The sequence below is a fragment of the Tamandua tetradactyla genome, chromosome 15 (genome assembly GCF_023851605.1).
Source record: "Tamandua tetradactyla isolate mTamTet1 chromosome 15, mTamTet1.pri, whole genome shotgun sequence".
NCBI classification, from domain to species: domain Eukaryota; kingdom Metazoa; phylum Chordata; class Mammalia; order Pilosa; family Myrmecophagidae; genus Tamandua; species Tamandua tetradactyla.
The window spans coordinates 20,355,939-20,374,575 of NC_135341.1; the positions used below are offsets into that span (position 1 = coordinate 20,355,939).

Consider the following 18,637-nt stretch of genomic DNA (forward strand, 5'->3'; position numbering starts at 1 on the left):
GGGCTGGGGTGCAGGTACACAGTACTGAAGATTTCTTTCGCATATTTTATAAATATGTATCAAGTGCTTGGTATGTTAGGTGCTGAGGATGCTGTGAAGAATGAGACAGATGAAATCCCTTCCCTCATGGAGTTTCCATTCTACAGCAGTATTTTCCAAGGTGTGAGAAGGTTTTAGGTGGTGCAGGGTCAATTCATTAAAAAACACTAGATAACAGGTCATCAAAAAATATTCTCTTTTCATTCTTCTAAACTTTGTGAGACGTCAAGAAAGTCTCATTTGAAGGCTAGAGTTATCACTTCTCTAAAACTTGCTCATCTCCCTTTTTAAGGAAGAAAGAGCAACCTTAGGTTCCTAGCCTTTGGCAGGCCACATTCTTAGTTAATTTTTTTTCAGTAACTTGTTAAATATCTTTATAAAAACAAATATGATAAAAGGAAACTATTTACAACAGTAGTAATAAAAAACAAAAGGATATAGGGATGGTTTTAAGGTTTTTTTTTTCTACTTTTATATTTGCATACAGTAAAATTCACTCTTCAGTTTATGGTTTCATAAGTTTTTACAAATGCAGTCATGTGACCATCCCCATGCTTAAGATACTGATGATTTCCATTCCAGCAAAATGTTCTCATGTTACCCAATTCCAGTTCCTATACCCAACCACCGCAACTACTGCCTTTCCTGGAATGTCGTATAATGGAATCATAGGGTATGTAGCCTTTTCAGTCTGGCTTCTTTCACTTAACATAATTCATCCATGATTTGTACATATAAGTAATTCATTCCTTTTCATTGCTGAGTAGCATTCCATCATTAGGATGTACCACTATTTGTTTATTCATTTTAAATAATAATATAAAATATACTCAGTATGACAAATCATGAACATGGTACTTTGTAAAAGCAGATTTGGCAGAAGTCCTTAAGATGGTAAGCCAGTGACAGATGTGAGAGTTGGAGGAAGGACTAGTCTGACCACTTTATGCAATAAAGAGTTCAAAATTGATCACCTTTTAAGAACTTACCTAAAGTAAGCTCTTCAACTGCATGTGACTGAAATATAAATATGTTTCTGTCATCTTGATTCAGAACAGAACTTTTAAGGTTTCAAGGTAAGCCTAATGGTCTCCAGAGTATCCTATTAATAGTCTCTCATTCATTCTCCCCCCCCATTTCCCCTCCTCTTCCTCTCTCTACTTCTCCCTCCTCCCCTCACCCTTTCCTTCTCCTCTTCTTTCTCTTCTTCCTCTTGCTCTCACTTTCTCGTTCTCTCTCTTATCCCCTCCTCCCAAATTTTTATTGGAATTTATATAACTGAATTAATTAGAGCTGCTTCTCAAGGAGTTAGTTTTCCATAAGATTCGTTTTGCAGTTGGCATGACAGAAGAGCTGATACATTAATCAAATGCTGCAGTTTGTTCTTTGTATCTGAATTAGGCTGGGGTTGGACTGGCCACTTACCTGTTGTCCATTGTACGATTCTGTCCTTTGCAGCTATTGAGCCTGTGATTGGGCTAGGTGGTGGTTGTGAGTGTTGATGGACAGGCATGGGAACACCTTATCTCCTTAGTTAGCATCACAGGTTGCCCAGGATATAAAGTTTTTGTATGAAAAGAAATAAGGGCTTGCCTTTTTCATCCTTTGCCTGGTAGTATCTGTACCATTTAATACAATAAAATGAGATAATCTTCGTGTTTTCTTAAATAACAAGTTAGTTGCTATTCTGTGTATTTATCCATTTTGTAGTTCTGAAATGTATCACGTTATAGACATTTCTGTCCTGCAGTGCATTTTAAATCCCAAGCATTAGGCTTTCTTGTACTCTTAAGGGAGGGGGTGGGGAATGCGCATTATGTAGTTAACCAGGAGAATGAAGTTGGTAGTTCTCTGCATTTCAACAGGACAGCTTGCTGCTAAAGGATTGGTGCCCATATCTTAAAAGCTCATCAAAAATATTCTAAGCTATAGATTTTTTTCTCTCTCAGCAACATTTCAGATATGGAAGTTCTCCTCGGTTGCCCCTGATAGTGTTGCTGAATGCAAAATGCTGCAGGAGGAAAGAATTATCTATTCTGTTTTCTCATCTGTGGAATGAGGGGGTTGGATTAGATGGAGGATGTCACATTTACAGCACTAGTGCTGTCACTCCTTCTCCATCCACAGGCAGACATCACTAATCAATCACAGCATGCGTTCTTGCCAAAACCAGCCTCAGACTTCTTGTCAAGTCAGCGCCCGAGCAAGCCACTACTAATCAATCAGTGTTATCCCCCCAAAATGAAATCTATTTGTCATTCTGAAACAAGACGGTATTCAATCTTCAGAGTTCGCTAATGTATGCCTTGTATACTGAGTTGCTTTGCCAAAGGTTCACTAGCCATTGGGTGATAGAAGGAAAGAGGTCGGAGGGGGTGGGCAATTTCAGTTGAAGATTTCAGATCACTGTAGTTTATGCTTCTTGAAGGCAGGCATCATGTTTTATTCATGTTTCCCATCTTTATTCAGTCTGTAAGGTAAACCTTTTCTCAGAGTAGGCACTATGTAAATGTTTGTTAAATGGTGCATGAAGGAATGAGTGAAAAAACATGCATGTCCTTGGCCAATTCTTTCCTCTCAGACTGCACAATTGAGTGCTTCTTCCAAAGGGCAGGCACAACCCTTGTCATTATTGAATTTCATTCACTTTAATTCAGGCCATTCCTCCAGATTGGCTAGATCACTTTGTGTTCCTATCCTCTGAGCAGTTGCAAAGGCCAACAATTTGGCATCATGGGTTGGAATTTACTAGTTTTCTCTTCTAGCCTTCACAGACCTATTGAGTAATACTGGGAAGGAACCATTTAATCCTTCCCCTGCTTAAGTCTGGATTATTTCAACTTGATGTGTGGTTGAGAATCTGAAAGTTTAATAATACGGATAGGAATTCTGTATGATTTCAGGATTGAACAGTAGAGAGACTCACTTATTTGACACTTAACATATGCAGCCTTTATTAGTTATTTTGAGTAAGTAGATTTTAAGTTCCTTTATGGAAAGGATCAGGACCAATAACTCTGTATTGATGACCCAATAATGTGCCTTTTACGTGGGAGATACTCAATAACCATTTCATATTTCTGATGACAGTTTCATGAAACTATACTGGAGCCTCTGTCTTTATCTTTAAAAAAAAAAAATCATCTTATCATACAAGACGGATTTTTTTTTTCTGCCCAGGCACTTGATTCCACCTAATGATAATACTGGTCACTGATTTAGTGAAAATCCATTATAGTTCAGGCATTCTGCTAACTGCTTTAAATATATTATACCTAAGCCTCAAAACAACCCCAAGATTAGTGATGTGTATTCCATTTTACTGATGAGATAAATGAAGCTTGAAGAAGTTATATAACTCGGCCAAAGTCACAAGATTTGAAGTGACAGAACTGGGATTCAAAGTGAGGCTTAACTCTACTGTCTTTTTCCATAAAGGTACCAGCTATCTCAGTGCAGATGTTACTTGCTCCAGGAAACCTTCCCTGAGGTACCACCTCTCCCTCAAGGCTGGTTGACAGGGTTGTCTTCTGTGTTTCCTTAGCAGTTTATAGTGTCCTGGGAAGGACTCTACCAACTGACTGTAAGATCCTTGAGGACAGGGCCTCTGCTTACTTTGCCACTTTTGCTTGTCGGCTGAATGAACACATCTTTCCCAGGAAATGTTTGCCACTTTGCCGCAGTACCTGGGCACCACATGTAATGTATGGCTGTGCCTTCAGGAACTTACTATAGTTTGGAATTCATTCTATTTGGGGATGAAAGACGCAGGGAAACATGTTCCAGCTCCAAATGTGGAATGGCAGAAGCTGCCTCTGTTCTGTACTAAGGGCCTTCTGCTTACCTCTGGCATTGCATTAAAGCTGTTTCTTTTTTCCCCCACTTCAGTTTTTTATTAACTGTACTTTTATGAATAATTAATACATGCAAATGTCCTTATGCTTATTTGTTCTGCTTGAGATACCTTGTGCTTCTTGAATCTGTGTGTATGTTTTATCAGTTCTAGAAAATTCTCAGTCCTTACATGTTCAAACACAGCCTATAGTACTCCTAGTAGATATGACCTTCTCATTCTATCCTCCATATCTCTTAGCCTCTCTTTCATATTTTTCAACTCTTTTATCATTTTATGCTTCATTTTGTGTAATGTCCTGAGATCTGTATTCTTCTCTTCACCAGAATCTAATCTTCTGTTTAACGTAGTCATTGAGATTTTAATTTCAGTGACTCTATGTAGAGGGGTAGTCACCATGTCTTGTTTTTTTCCTTTTCTTTTTGAGGGTTTCAATTTTCAGATTGTTGTTTTATGACCTTTAATTCTTGAGGCTCTAATCCTCTTATTTGTTGACTTGTGATTGGCAGTTTCCTTGTGCGTTCTGTAATTCATTATGGGGAGCTCAGGCTTGCTGAGCTGGTTGTAACCTGGGTTATGAGAGTGGCTCTCCTGGGAAATTTTTCATTTGCTTCTAAGAAACATTCCAGACATTTCATGAACAGGACCAATTTTAACATTAATTTTTCAGCCAGAGCTTCCTGATTCTGCCTTTAGTATAAATTCATACCCCAAACCTAAGAAAGGCGCAGGTTTAGGGATTCCAGTTCTCGGGTGAAACTTTTCCCTCCCACCCAGAACACAGGTAGAGACCCACGAGTTTTGTTGGACCACTTGGCGACCTAAGTGTTCTTGGCGACTCTAAGACTTCTTCAGAGTCTTATAACAACTTCCTGCTTCTCCTTCTCCCAAGGACTTGTCTTCTCTCCTTCAAGGGCCTGAAAGCTCAAGCCCCCAGTCTCAAGACAAGCCCTTACGCTGCCACCATCCCCTTTTTCTTCCACCCTGGAGCCACAGAATGAGTTCCCATGCTTACCTCTTTATTTCTAGTGCCTGGTATTTTCCTTCCTTTCTTGTGTGTCAGCTAGCCATTTGAAGTTATTCAAAGGAATTTTTCTTGTATTTTATCTAGCATGTTTAGGTGGTTGAAGGTTTGAAAATTTCAGGACATTACCATCTACCATCTTGCCAGAATCACTTGCTTATTATAAGCTCATGGTAAGACATTCAAATAATACCTAAGGATATATGGGGAACTAATAGACTCCTTCCCATCTTAGATCTGCCCTGTCGCCCAGTCTGCCTTGCCGGAAATGATACCTTACCACTTCCTTAGGCATAGTCCTATAAGCATTTTATCTATCTATACAGCATATAGATGTGTGCACAGTAGTTGCAGATTTATTTACATGGATGGCAATATGTTTCACCCACTGCACTCTACCTAATGATCTATCTTGGAGTTCATTGCATGTCTCTTTTTCTTTCTGTGACTATATAGAAAGACCTGGCATGGGGCCTGATGTGGAGTCAGCACTTAATTCAGATTTGTTTCATGAATGAATGTGTATCCATAAAGAAGTCAAACTGGCAGTCAGGTTTAGTTCCAGTCTCAAGCAAATGTATTTTAATTTCACTAATAACAACAGCTGCTGTTGACTACCTCTTCTGGTACAGGCCCAAGCTTATGCAGAGCTTTACAACAACCCCATGAGATGGTAGGCTTCATGATCTTGCTATATGGACAAGGAAACTGAAGCTCAAGGTTACATGATTAGTGAGAGGCAGAGGCTCTATTTGAATGCCAACTTATCTGAAATCAATGCCTGAACTCTTGACCACTGCCTCCTAATTAACGTTTGTATTGTCACAACCAACATAGGGCATATGTCAGGGTTCATTTATTCATTTAGCCATCCATTCATTCATTCAATGAACAAATATTGACTGAAAGCTAATATGTGCCATATGTGGAGTGGTACAGTTAGCAGTGACAAGAGACATCAGCATCCCTACCCTGGTAGAACGTCCAGTGTAAAGGAAAGAGATTAAACAAGAAAGTGTAAGCATGATGAGTGTCTGGCAGTGGGGAGAACAGGGGGCTTTAGGAGCACATAGGTTGGAGCAGGGCATGGAAGGCCTCCTTCATTTATAATGAAATGGATGCACGCTGAAGGATGTAGAATGAGTTGGGGGGCAGGTATGGAGGAGAGGGATGTAGGCAGAGTCCAGCATGTCCCCCTTCTACCTTGTGGGCTCTGCACAATATAATCTTGCTCTTCCAGCCACTGCCAGCTGTCAGAACCTCTGCGAGGAAGGGCCTGGGAGCCTGTGTCCTAATGCTTCTGAAAGGTGGCTGAGTCCTCCCATCCCGCCCCCCTCAGCTCTTTCTAATTTTAAAGCAGTAGCTCCCTTGATTGAAATCTCAATTTGGGAACAGGCCTAGGATTGGCCTGTGGCTCAGAATTTTCACCAATAAACGGAGCGGGAGGTAGGGAGGCGTCCCTTTAAGCAGCCGGGAGGCAGCCTCGAGAGCTTGGCGCTTCTCTCCCCGGGACGCAAGCGATTTACCCGGGATCCAGAGCTGCGCACGGAGCAGCGGCTGCTGCGCTGGGCATGTTGCCCCCTTCTCGCCGAGCCCCTGCAGGCCCCTACCCCCACCCCCGGCTCCAGGCAATTGGCGGCTGACGCCCAGCTGAGCTCCTGAGCTGCAGCCGTACCCCCTTCCCCTGGGTCTCCAGTCCCCCTATCTCATCCCCCTCCCCACGCCGGTTATCTGGCCCCCGGCGGAGGCGCCGCAGCGACGGAGCAATGCGAGGTTGAGCCGGGTAAGTGGCTCCCCACGGTCGGGGCGTGCAGGGGGCGCACCGAGGGGGGCGCAGGGGCACATCTGCTCCTGGTTTTCACGACCCTCCCCTGGAAAAGGGGCCTTGAGCTGGGAAACTAACCTCTGAGGGAGTTGCGTCCTGCCACACAGACGTTGGGGAGATGATGAGCTCTGGTTTTAGTCCGAGTGTTTGCAAGCTTTTGCGCAACCACTTTATTAACCAATAGTGGTAATACTGCTATAATCACAAGGAAGGGATGATGTTGTTACTGTGTTCGTACTTTTTAGGGAAATACATTTGAACTTCCCTTACTTGCTTTTTAAAAATCTTTAATCTATCATAATGTGTTTTCCTTAAATATTTAAATGTATTTATTGCTAACGACCTATTCATTCCCCTTAAGCTATCAAAAAAATATTCCTAATGTCTCCAGCAAGATTTTACTTTGTATCTCCTAAAATTGAAAAGTTGCTTTTTTCCCTAGAACTTAAAAAAAATCATTTATTTTCTCTTTAGTGGATTTCTGAAATTAGGCAGCTTTGGCTTTGTCCATTTTCTTGAAGGGGTGGGGGTGGGGGGTGCCGAAGGGCCTCCTCCTGTCCCTGCCACCTTAGCTCCACACTGGGGAGTCTGTAGTATGGAGAAAACACTGGGGAGGAGTGTTTTTTGGAACCCTGCGCTCCCAGGTTTCCAAAGGCAGATTCTCAGCTGCTGGGAGAGTGAGGAGTTAATGAGGACTGAGATGATGCAAATCTGGGTTGCCAGGGCAGCTGTATCCTGGGATATTTTTAAATGAAAATAATCTGGAGGGATGGTGGGGAGTAGATTTGTTTAAAAGATGCAATTTCAGCGTCCCATCCACCTCCCCACTGCCCCCAGTCTGCTCATTTGTGTGTACCCAAGTGAGAAGTTGGAAGCCTAATGCAAGGGTTCAGGGTTTAATTTTTTCTGAAGATGAGGCAGCTGGAAGAAATGCTTTCCAAAATTGATGCAAAATCTGATGTATGGATTGCCAAACTCCATTTCCGCCCCTATTAAATTATTTTGGTTGTTAGCTGCTCTCAGTTAGCTGGACTGGCCTTTATCTGCAGTTGTTTGGGTGGTGTGAATCATTTGTATACTTTGGGCTCCCTGCATTCTGCAAACAGATGCTTTTTTCCTGTGCAACTCCAGTAATTAGAGAGATAGACATGGTCCTGTATGTGCAAACAGAACAAATACTACTTGTGGAGAATTTCGGCCTCCCCTTTCCAAATCATCAATTGCCAAATCTCCCCACCCGTTGGGCAATTCAGATAAAGGTGTCAAGTGAGCTGAGCAGTGAAGAATTTATATGTGCAGCTAATTCTGCTCATCCTACTATAAAACATCTTCCCATGTGGCCAAGAAGCGAGGGGAGGGAGGCTTATAAAACTGATCCTGTGTTCTTAGTCACTGACTACCCAGTTCTCCCTAGATTTCTGAGAACCTGCCAGGAGGAACTGTTGACTGGATGGAAGTTTCAAGAAATGCAGGACAGAAATCAGTACAAGCCCTTCTTGAGCGACTTTTATTTCTATTTGGAGGAAAGGAACACTTTGTTAGAATAACAATTCGTGGCTGCTTTTCAAAAGTGGAAAACAGTTCTTGTTCTGAAGGCAGATTCATTTTAAGAGTGTGAATCATTTGATTTAGGTCCCCCCCCCCCTCCTTTTCCTTTTGCGGTGGAGGCTTGGAGATGATTAAACGTCCTGTCTGCAGGAAATTACCAGGAGTTTTGAGTATTTTCCTGAATCAGCCCCAGATGGTACACAGCTTTGGGTGTAATGCAAGAAAGCTCTGTTACTAGGCAGTTTTGCTGCAGTGACACTCTCAGCCTCTCCCAGTCTTTCAAGCCCCTCCGTCAACAAGCCTTTTATTTTTTTTATTTAAGAAACTGAAATGACTCTCTCATTCTTTTCATGAGTTCTTTAAGATGAAACTTATTTTTTTTAGACAGTTTTATCGAGTCCACTTCCCCGCTAGCCTCCTCCCACCTTGTTCAACAGGAAAAGCTCTTGGCTCCTTTTCCTGAGATTTCCTTTAAGCCACGACTGCTATCCTTAGGGACACAGCTGTCTTGAGGAATGAGAGAGATGGGAAGGTTTAAACTAGTGCTCACCAATCTGGGGGTGACGTTTATGGTCATTGTAGAGCTGTTTGCAGAGAAGGCAAAGTGGCTCTGTGTTGGGTTTACCTTAAAGTGCATTAGCAAGGTGGAGAATGGGCCATTAGGAGACTGTGGGGCAGCTGAGGGAGGCTGTGAGGTGTTTGGGAGTTGTTGTGCTTACAGAAATCTGTGGGTTCTAATAATGAGGAAAACCAAACCTCAGGTGTGTAACTCCCCAAGTTGTTTTTTCTTATTTCTGCCTGAAAGGTACCCAGCCACAGCAAGCACTTCCTAGCTGCATGATAAAATAGGAGAGCTCTAGGTGAATGTAAATGCAGGGTGATGTGCCAGTGTCAGTGTGAAGAGGCAGAAAGAATATTTTTTTTTAGCTACCAAAACACAGAACAGGGATGCTGGTTGAATATAAGGAAACTTCATGGAAATTGTATTGAGAGTTTAAATGTAATATTTGAAAAAAGTTTCTTTGATAGAAATTTTTTCCCCCCTCAAAATCTAAATGGCAAGGGATTCTTTTTCCTGGATGCTTAGCATTTGATTTCCCTGCAGTTTTTTGGTGACATTCTTTTTTCATATCCTGCTGCTCTGAGTGACAAGCAGAAGAGGACTCGTTTTTTGCAAAAATTATGTATCGACATCTTCCAGAAGAGTGGAAGATGTCGGGGCTGTGAAGGAAACAGCTGTAGATACTGTGGGATTTGATGTTTGGGAAAACTCATGAATGATTTCCCTGCAGCTTTGGCCCAGAGGCCCTTGAGAATTGCTTCACATTTGACTTTTTTTTTTTTTTAAATAAGAGAAGTTGTGGGTTTATAGAACAACCATGCATAAAATAACAGGATTCCCATATACCACCCTACTCTTAACACTTGCATTGATGTAGTACATTTGTTACGATTGGTGAAAGCACAGTCTTACAACTGTTCTGTTAACTAGAACCCACTGTTCTGTTAACTAGAACCCATGGTTTAATTTAGGGTTCAGCCTGTGTTATACATTTCTATGGATTTTTTTATGCTAGTTTCATATATACAACCTAAAATTTCTCCTTTAACCACACTCACATATAGAATTCAGTGCTGTTAATTGTTTTCACACTGTTACACTGTCAACTACCAAAACTTGGAGAAAAGGTCTCACTTCTGCTTATTGTAAATGATAATAGTAATAAACAGAATAACTGTTAACTTACTGGGTGTTTGCCACACAGACCAAATACATTTATCATTCTTTCTCAGACTTAACTGTGATTAAGAATATCCTTTAAGAATCTGTTTCAGAAGGTTTGTGGTAAAATCTGGTATCTGCATTTTAAGAAGTATCCCAGGTGGGACCTTGGACTCTCTGTTGAGACACAGTTTGATTTTTGTGCATTATCATCTTAAAATCCTCCCAACAACCTTATGGGTAGATGCAGTGATCATCTCTGTTTTACAATGAGGAAGGGTAGTCTCAGAGAGCTGCAATAACGTCCCCTCGGTCACAGGCTACTCATTGGCCATGCAGAGTCCAGGTGTAAGCATTATGCCATCAGTGGTTCGGGGACCTTCTCTCTACAATTTGGACCTAGTGGGCCCCTCTTCCCCACTCTCTGCTCTGAAGGTCCTTTCTCTAAGTTGCTGGCATCCATCAAGGAACATTTCATGAGGGCCCTGGTAGGTAGGGAGAACTGCCTGGGATGGAAGCGCAAATAGTAACACTTAAGAAATGACCAGCTATTTTGCTTTGGGTTCTCTAAGTGCTGAACCCAGACCATGTAAAATAGGACTGATTTATCCTACCCTCCAACCCCCAGCTTTTGGGATTGTTCAGGCAGTTCTGTCTTGTCAGGTGGGTCTTTCCTCCAGTCCCGGTCTGCTTCCTGTCTTTCCATCTATACACCTCCCACAGGATTCCCCCCCAAGACTCCCTTCATTCCCAAACCCAGCAAGACTGAAGCCTCTTCTTAATGTGCATGCCCTGAGCCCACCTGCAGCCGTTTTTCTTTCTGCCATCCTCTGTATAAACTCCTCCTCCTACCTTAGGTAGATTCCTGTGAAAAGCAAATGCAAAGGGAATAAATAATGTAAAGAAGAGAGGCTGAGACTGGAGAACCTCATTTAGGCCTCTTGCCTGATTCTCCCTTGGTTTGACCTGATTTCTCTCCCTCCTGGGCACGTGGACCAGTGCTGATTTTTCTTGTTTAATTGCTGCATGACTGTGATACAGAACAAACCACTTAACCTCATGTGCTTTGCCTCTGTTATCTGTGTAATGGAATGCTCACGCCAGTCCTTTTTCCTTTGGGTACAAGTGACATAATGTCTGCAAAAGCACTTTAGGCTTTGTTCACATGCATTTTGAAGACTTGATTGAGTTGCTTTGTAGCAGCGGTTCCCTTACTGTGTTCTAGGGAACACCGGTTTGGCGAATTGTTCTTTTGAAAAAAGAAAACAAAATATGGTTCCAGGTATGTTTGGAAAATGTGATAGGCTACATCTTCCTTTTGAAGAATCTCAGTTCATACTTGCAGATTAAAGGCTCTCAGAAACCCTGGAGTAAAGAAACTGATTTAACTTTGCATTTTCTCTGCTAATGTGACCCTGGAAACCCTTTTTCAGCCTCACCTGCTAATGTGCTGTAGGATACACTTAGAGGGAAGCACTAAGCTTGACATGCTGGCTCCACCACTTATTAACAGTATGACTTTAGACAAAAAGTTTATAATTCTAACCCTCAGTTTCCTTGTCTGTAAAATGGACATAGTAACAGTCACTACCATATGGGGTTTCAGAGGGGGTCAAATAAGTTAAAAGATGTGGGGATCACCCTCCGCCTATCCCAGCAGCGTTTGTCCAAATGGATCATGGCGTCCTCCTTGCAACTTTCTTCTTTCTTCTAGAGGCTTCTGTATGTCACACTGCCTTTGCTTCTTCCTCAGTCTGCTTTGCTGTTATTTACCCTATACTAGTTCTGTGAAAGTTGGACTACCCTGACCTCTTTCACCTTGCTCTTCTCTTTTTTTTTTTTTAACTTTATTTGCTCCCTTGCAGACATGATCCAGTCTGTGACTTTAAATGTTATCATGTATTCTTGACGTTTAGATCTCCATCTTCACCTTGAGCCTCTCTCCTGAGCTTCAGACTTTTGACATGGCTGTCTTCTCAGTGCTTTCATTAGATGTTAAATACGTGTCTCAAACGTAATATGCCAAAGCACAACTCTAGATTTTTCCTCCTCCAGAAGCCTTTACCATGTCAGCAAATGGCACCTCCAGCCACATGGCTGGAACTAAAACTTTGGTGTTTCCCTTTTCTTCATTCTACCATATCCAGTTCAGTGAGAATAAGTTCTTTCCACTCTACCTTAAACATAAGGCATGGCGGGGGGGCGGGGGGGCGTGAGATTGACACTAAAGGAGTTCAAGATTATTTCCTGGTGTGATGAAATATTTTACATATTGATAGGGCATGGGCACGTGCATTTGTCAAAACTGATCAAGCTCTGTGCTTTACATCTGTACGTTTCACGGTGTATAAATTACACCTCAATAAAATTTAGAAGAAAAGATTTAGATATATATTAAATGGGTTATGATTCTCATGAAGTATATGAGTTCTCATGAACTTCACAGGTACAACTTGAGACCCAACCACCCTCATTCCTTGTCTCAATTACTGTATGACCTTCCCCCAAAACTCGTATTTCTAAAACTTAAATAAGATCATATCATTCTCTGCTAAACACCATCCCGCAGCTTCCCATTGCAGTAAGAACAGAATCCACATGCTTTACCAAGACCTGTAAGCCCCTCTCCCTCAAACAAGGTCTGGGTCCAGTTTGCCTCTGCAAGGGCTTCTCCCTCCCCTTGACAGCTAGTACCTGTGTTCCAGCCATTGGGGCTATTCAACACCACAGGCTCCTGCCTACTTTGGGGGCCTTTGTACTTGCTATTGTTTTTGCTCAGAATGCTCTTCCCCTAGGACCTTGCATGGCTGGCACCTTCTCAACATTGCCATCTTATTCATTCTGCCAAGAGACCTTCCTGCCATACCCTCTGCCCCACAACCAACCTCCTACCATGTTTTTCTTTGCCACATTTACCTCCTTAACTTTTCTTCAGAGCACTTGGCAAGACCCGCACCATCTTACTTATTTGTTTTTTCTTAATATGAAAATCATCTGCTTGTACCTTGAGGGCAGGAGTGGGCCATTCAGCTCCCATCCCCATCACACTGTACCTGCCACGTAGTAGGGGTTCACTAAAGATATTTTGACGGACTGACCTTTTATGTCTGACATAGCAACAGCAAAAAAATTGTTGGCTAATTAAAAATGTTTAAATTATTTTCATTACTCAACTCCTCCTTTTCTGTCTCCCTCTTCCCTCCTATGGTATGGGGAGACTAATGTGCTACTTGACCCCTCTAAGTCTGTGTGCTTAACATTCTGAGCCTCAGTTCCTTCATTGTAAAATGAGGTCAGTGAAAGTTGCCCCTTGCAGAGGTCTGTAAAGCCCTTGGAGGAAGCTGTTATTGAAGTAAGAGTGAGGCATTAGTGTTTCATCACCTTCTCGAAATTGCACCCCCAGCTAATGGCTCTCTTTGAAGACCCTGAGCTTTGAACTCTCCTGCCTAGGAACAGTGATCAGATGCAGCTGCTCTGGGAGTTGACTTGGAATCCAAAGGGTTTGAAGATCAACTACAACTCCCGGGAATGGCTTTGGTAACTCAAGGAGCAGTAAATACACACACACATGTATATATACTTATCTGTTGGAGAAAATACTGCCCAGAAAAAAAGTTAGAGCTGGATATTTAGTGCCCCAAATTTCCTCCCCTCCCTGCCCGTAAAGGCTACAACCCCTCACCTGGTATTATTGCTGGAGGACTCATTTAAAAATCAGAGCAAAAGTTGGCATGTCCTACAAGTGGGGGAAAAAGCCAACAGATATTGGTAAAGAAGGAGGATGTCCTTCCCTGGGCAGGAAGAGAATCATACAGGTACTTCTGAAAGCCCCCAAGCTATGGTTTATTTATTCAGACTGTACAAAGAGTTACTAAGACAGGAAAAGGACAGAAGTTTTTATTGTCTGGTGCTCTGGTCAAAAGGATTAGGGGCCCTTTCAGAGCTCAGTGGAACTAGGCTATGATTGATTAGCAATGCCTGCTGTGGCAGGCCTCGTCCTTGGTATTGTACTTACAGACTGAGAGGATGTTAGATTTGAAAGGGCCCGTGTCCAACCCTTGACCTGGTAACTATTATCCTGTGTTTTGGGGCCTTTAGAAAAATAATCATCAGTTTGTAAAGTGATGAGCCCTAACTTTTCGGGCTTTGTCCCTTCGTGGGCATCATCATTGCATTCCGTCTGGTGTCCTGTGGTCACTCCAGTGAGCATTCTGCGAACTTCTCACAGACCGTTCTGGGGCCACTTAAGCCCAGCTGCAGAGAAACCTGCTTAGTATTGTTTCCCCAAAGTGTGTGATCCCAGGATGTTTTTCAGGGACAACTGTTGCCGTTTTATAGAACACACTCATTGTGTTGCTGCATGATGTTTACATGATGGAAAGTGGGGGGTATTCGTTTCCTGGGGCTATCATACTAAATTGCCACAAACGTGGTGACTTAAAACAACAGAAATTTGTTGTGCTTACAGTTCTAGAGGCCAGAAGTTTTAAATCAAGATGACAGCACAGCTCTGCTCTTGCCAGAGGCTCTGGGGAAGAATCAGTTCCTTGACTCTTCTAGCATCTGGTGGCTGCCTGCATTCCTTGGTGTTCCTTGGTTTGTGGCCACATCGCTCCAAGATGTGTCTCCATCTCCTCTTCATCCTGTTCTCTGTGTGTGCATGACACGTCTCCCTCTTCCTTTCTCTTAAAAGGACGCATGATGGCGTTCAAGCCAACCTGGGCAGCCCAGGAAATCGCATCATCTCAAGATCCTCAATTATATCTGCCAATACCCTTTTTTCAGAGTGGGTAACATTCACAGGTTCTGGAGGGTAGCACATGGACATAACTTTGAGGGGACATTTTTCAGTTTACCGCAGAGGGACCATGGACTCAAGAGTCAGGAGACCTGCCAAGAGCTCCCTTGGTCACACAGGGACACAATAGAGTGCTTAAGTCAGGAGCTGGGGCCTCTTTATTAACTCCTGGGAACCTTCTTTCAACTATAAAATGGGATGTAATTGTACACACCTTATACCTCATGGGGTTGTTATAAATATTCAGTGAAATCATCTTTGCAAAATGATTAGCACAGGTGAGTACTGAGTGAAGATTAGCTTTTGCTGCTGCCTATATATATATATTTTTGCAATCATTTATATTTATGTATGAACACATTTTGTCTACTATAAAATATTTAGATTTGTTAAGTTTAAAAAGCTTTCTCATTGTACGGTGTAACTTTTTCATGTATTTCGCAGAAACCATAAGTCTGAATGTTTTATAGTCACAGAATAAGAAGGATTTGTAGTTTCAAAATAAGTATATCAAAATACAGTGGTATGAAGTTAGGTGAAGAGGAAGCAGTTGTTCATAAAATCAAATCCATATACATGCTGCTGCTTATATTTTTACTGTCACTACTATTTACCATCTTCCTTCTCTCTAAACTGTATTTTCAATGAAGTTGTATGGGATGATCTAGGCCAGCCATGTCCAGAGTTTCTTTTAGATTTAACAGTCTGCATCTTTCATAGGCCATGTTATAGTTTTTAATTTTTTTCATTGAAGTATTGTATATATAAATATATATATATAAAGAGAGAGAGAGAGAGGAAGTGAATGTATCTTAATTTTTCGGTGCCATAAATTTTTATAATCTGGACACATCCATGTTCCTAGCAGGCTGATAAATGAAGAAAACATTACCAGTGCCCCACAGAAGGACCTTTGTGACCCCTTGTCTATCCCTGTAATGCTAACCTTATTTTTTATTTTTTTGGCATGGGCTGGCTCTGGGAATAAACCCGGGTCTCTGGCATGGCAGATGAGAATTCTGCCACTGAGCACTGTTGCACTGCCCTAATCTTATTTTTAACGGCATGGATTTTGCCTGTTTTTATAATTTACATAAATGGAATCATGCATTATGTGCTCTTTTGTTTCTGGCTTCTTCCACTCAACATGCTATTTGTGAGATTCTGTTATTTTATTATGTATAATTGTAGATCATTCATTTTAATTGATGTATAGTATCCCATTGTTATATAGACCGTAATTTATCCATTCAGTTGTTGATGGGTATTTGGGTAGTTTCTGATTAGGGCTATTACAAAGAATCCTGTTACGAATATTCTAGTACATATCTTTTGAGGGTTCATATAATAACTGGGGCAAAGTCCACAATATTTTTAATCAAAAACTTTTATTTTTTCCCTAAATGCTTGCTCTGCATGCTGTGCAACAAGGAGGACGTCTCATGCCCAAGGGTCATGGCTGCTTTAAAGAAACCATCTTCACTCCCTGGGCTCCCCACCACCCTCCCAAGCTGTTGGCCGTGCCTACATTGTCTTGGTGTGTTGAAATCTTTTGGTTTTATTCTTTCCAGAATACTTCTGCCTTGGCTGCCTTCCAATGGGCTGTGACTGGATGTGATCTTTTTTTTTTTTTTTAACAAGTACTTAAAGAATAGATTTTAATGTTTGGTACAGGTTACGGTTCTACAATTTTTTGTTTTTCCCTCTAGCTGCTCCAAGACACTGGAGACCGAAAGAAATATCAATATAATGATTCAGCAGTCGTACTCATCTGTTAAATCTCTATCTTCTCTGTTATACACCTCCTTCTCCCTTATTTTTTCTCTTTTGTGAAAAACAGATGTGATTGTTTCCTGAGAGTTCACAACTTCTGAGCATCCCCCTCAATGCTACCCCATTCATATACTCACATTCCAGCCACCCACCCTCACCCTCCTCCCCACCCCAGCGCTTTCTTCCCTGGCTTCTTTAAGGAGAGAACTGAAGGGTCACAAATATCACATGAGACCTCACATGAACTGCTTCTTACTCTCGTTTCATTATTCCAAGCTTGATGTTTGAAACAGCCAAAACTGTCATATTGACCAGAGCATGTCCAGCTGAAGGTTGGGGGCAGAAGGCGGAAGGCTAGAGTTGGCAGAAACTGGAAGAAGAATGTGGTCTTGATCTAGGAACTTGGCACCAATGCCCATAAAAGGTTGAGAGCCACTGTTTTAACTCAGCCATATAATTTTCCTTTGGTTGGGCAAGGCTGGAACTCATGGTTCAACTGCCCCTGGTGCTGCATGCATGAGAGACTCTCCCTAGATTCCCAAGTTGAGTTTGGTTGCAGATGAAGCATTGCTAAAATGTGGTGAGTGGTAGAATCATATCCGTGCCTTTTCCCAGAGTTGCATTATTTTGTGCCAGATTGGCAGTTCACATGTGGATTCTGAAATGAGCTGAGGAAATACTTGATGGATCTCAGGCCCAGTTGCCAAAACATTCCAGAGATGTCTCAACGTCCCAAACCCTTTCGTCTTATTCGTTTTGTCTTTTGTTGTTGTTGTTGTTGTTAGGTGATCTTGAAAATACATGTTTAGGGCAGACGCGATGGGGAGGGAGGCATCTTTGCCTCTCTAAGCATCTTTGTTATGCTCTTGTGTTTATTTTTTCTTGCCTAGTGACTAAGAGTAGGAAAGGAAGTGGAGATGGCTGAGAAGGGTGAGGTTGATGCTGGGAGATTTTTATCTGTTCAAATCAACAAAGACTTAAGCCATGCTTTTCTGTAGGATTATAATATCTCATAAAATGAACAAATAATTGAGCAACTTATGTGTCAGGCTCCTTTGAAGATAGAATTATGATAATAGTTGTTTTATTGAGCGTTTTCTATATGATGAACACATATTGGGGACTTTTCTACGTCATGAGTTGGTAGACTTTTTCTGTAAAGATCCAAATAGTAACTATTTTAGGGTTTGTGGGCCAAGAGGCAAAATTGAATTTAACACATAGGCACATTTATGATAAGAGAAAAAGCAATTTCCATACCATTTTTACTGACAAAATTCAAAATATAATGATAATAATTGAGTATAACTTTTTTTGTAATATGGGTCTAATGAGAAGATAATTTGCTTAATTGGAGTTCAGAATTACTCTTCCCTGTCAATAAGTTAATTGCGAATGCTCATCAGTAACAGCCATTCTCAGCTCCCGAGCCATGTGAAATCAGGTGGGGAGTTAGATTTGGCTTGGGGGCCATAGTTTCCCACCCTCTATTCTACATTATCACTGAACCTTATCATCAATTATGATTAAATTGGGTTGCTCAGAACAAGAAGACTCGACAGGGTGTAAATGAATTAGGTGTTTCTCTCTCTAAAAAAAAAGTTTAGAGGTAGCTGAATAGTGTTAGTCTGGCAGCTTCTTAATGTCGCTGAATCCCAGGTCCTTTTCTTTCTTGCATGTTGCTTCCTTTCTCAAAGTCACTTGATGGTCCCAGCTGCTGAAACCATGTCTGTAGTCCAAGCAGGAAGAATAAGGAAAAGGCAGAAGAAGTCTGCTTCTATTCCCTTTTAAGGAGACTTCCCAGAAGTTCCGTCTGCTGATATCTCTTTGGCCAGAACTTGGTCTTATGGCCATACATCTCTGCAAAGGAGCCTGGGAATTAATGTCTTTATTTTCGGTTGTTAGAGTGCTAAAATGAAAATTGAAATCCTGTTACTGAGGAAGAAGGGAAGATGTAGGGAACTTTGAGTTACTCTGGCATACTTTTTTTAACAAGATCAGCGAGTGAGCTTCAGAGAACTTCAGAGAGATTGCCATGTTCCCCAAGGAGGACT

General features: G+C 41.7%; 1 protein-coding gene across 3 annotated transcripts in view; it reads left to right on the forward strand.

The window, feature by feature from the left end:
* Nucleotides 1–18,637, forward strand: part of PRICKLE2 (prickle planar cell polarity protein 2) — a 338,707-nt gene that overhangs the window by 180,808 nt on the left and 139,262 nt on the right. Inside the window, exon 1 of one of the 3 annotated variants that reach the window (XM_077128781.1) lies at nt 522–6,699. The exons of the other annotated variants lie outside the window; for them this stretch is intronic. The gene's annotated coding sequence lies outside the window, so the exon portion shown is untranslated. Of the gene's footprint in view, nt 1–521; nt 6,700–18,637 lie in introns of those variants that run through there. 3 annotated transcript variants of the gene reach the window in all.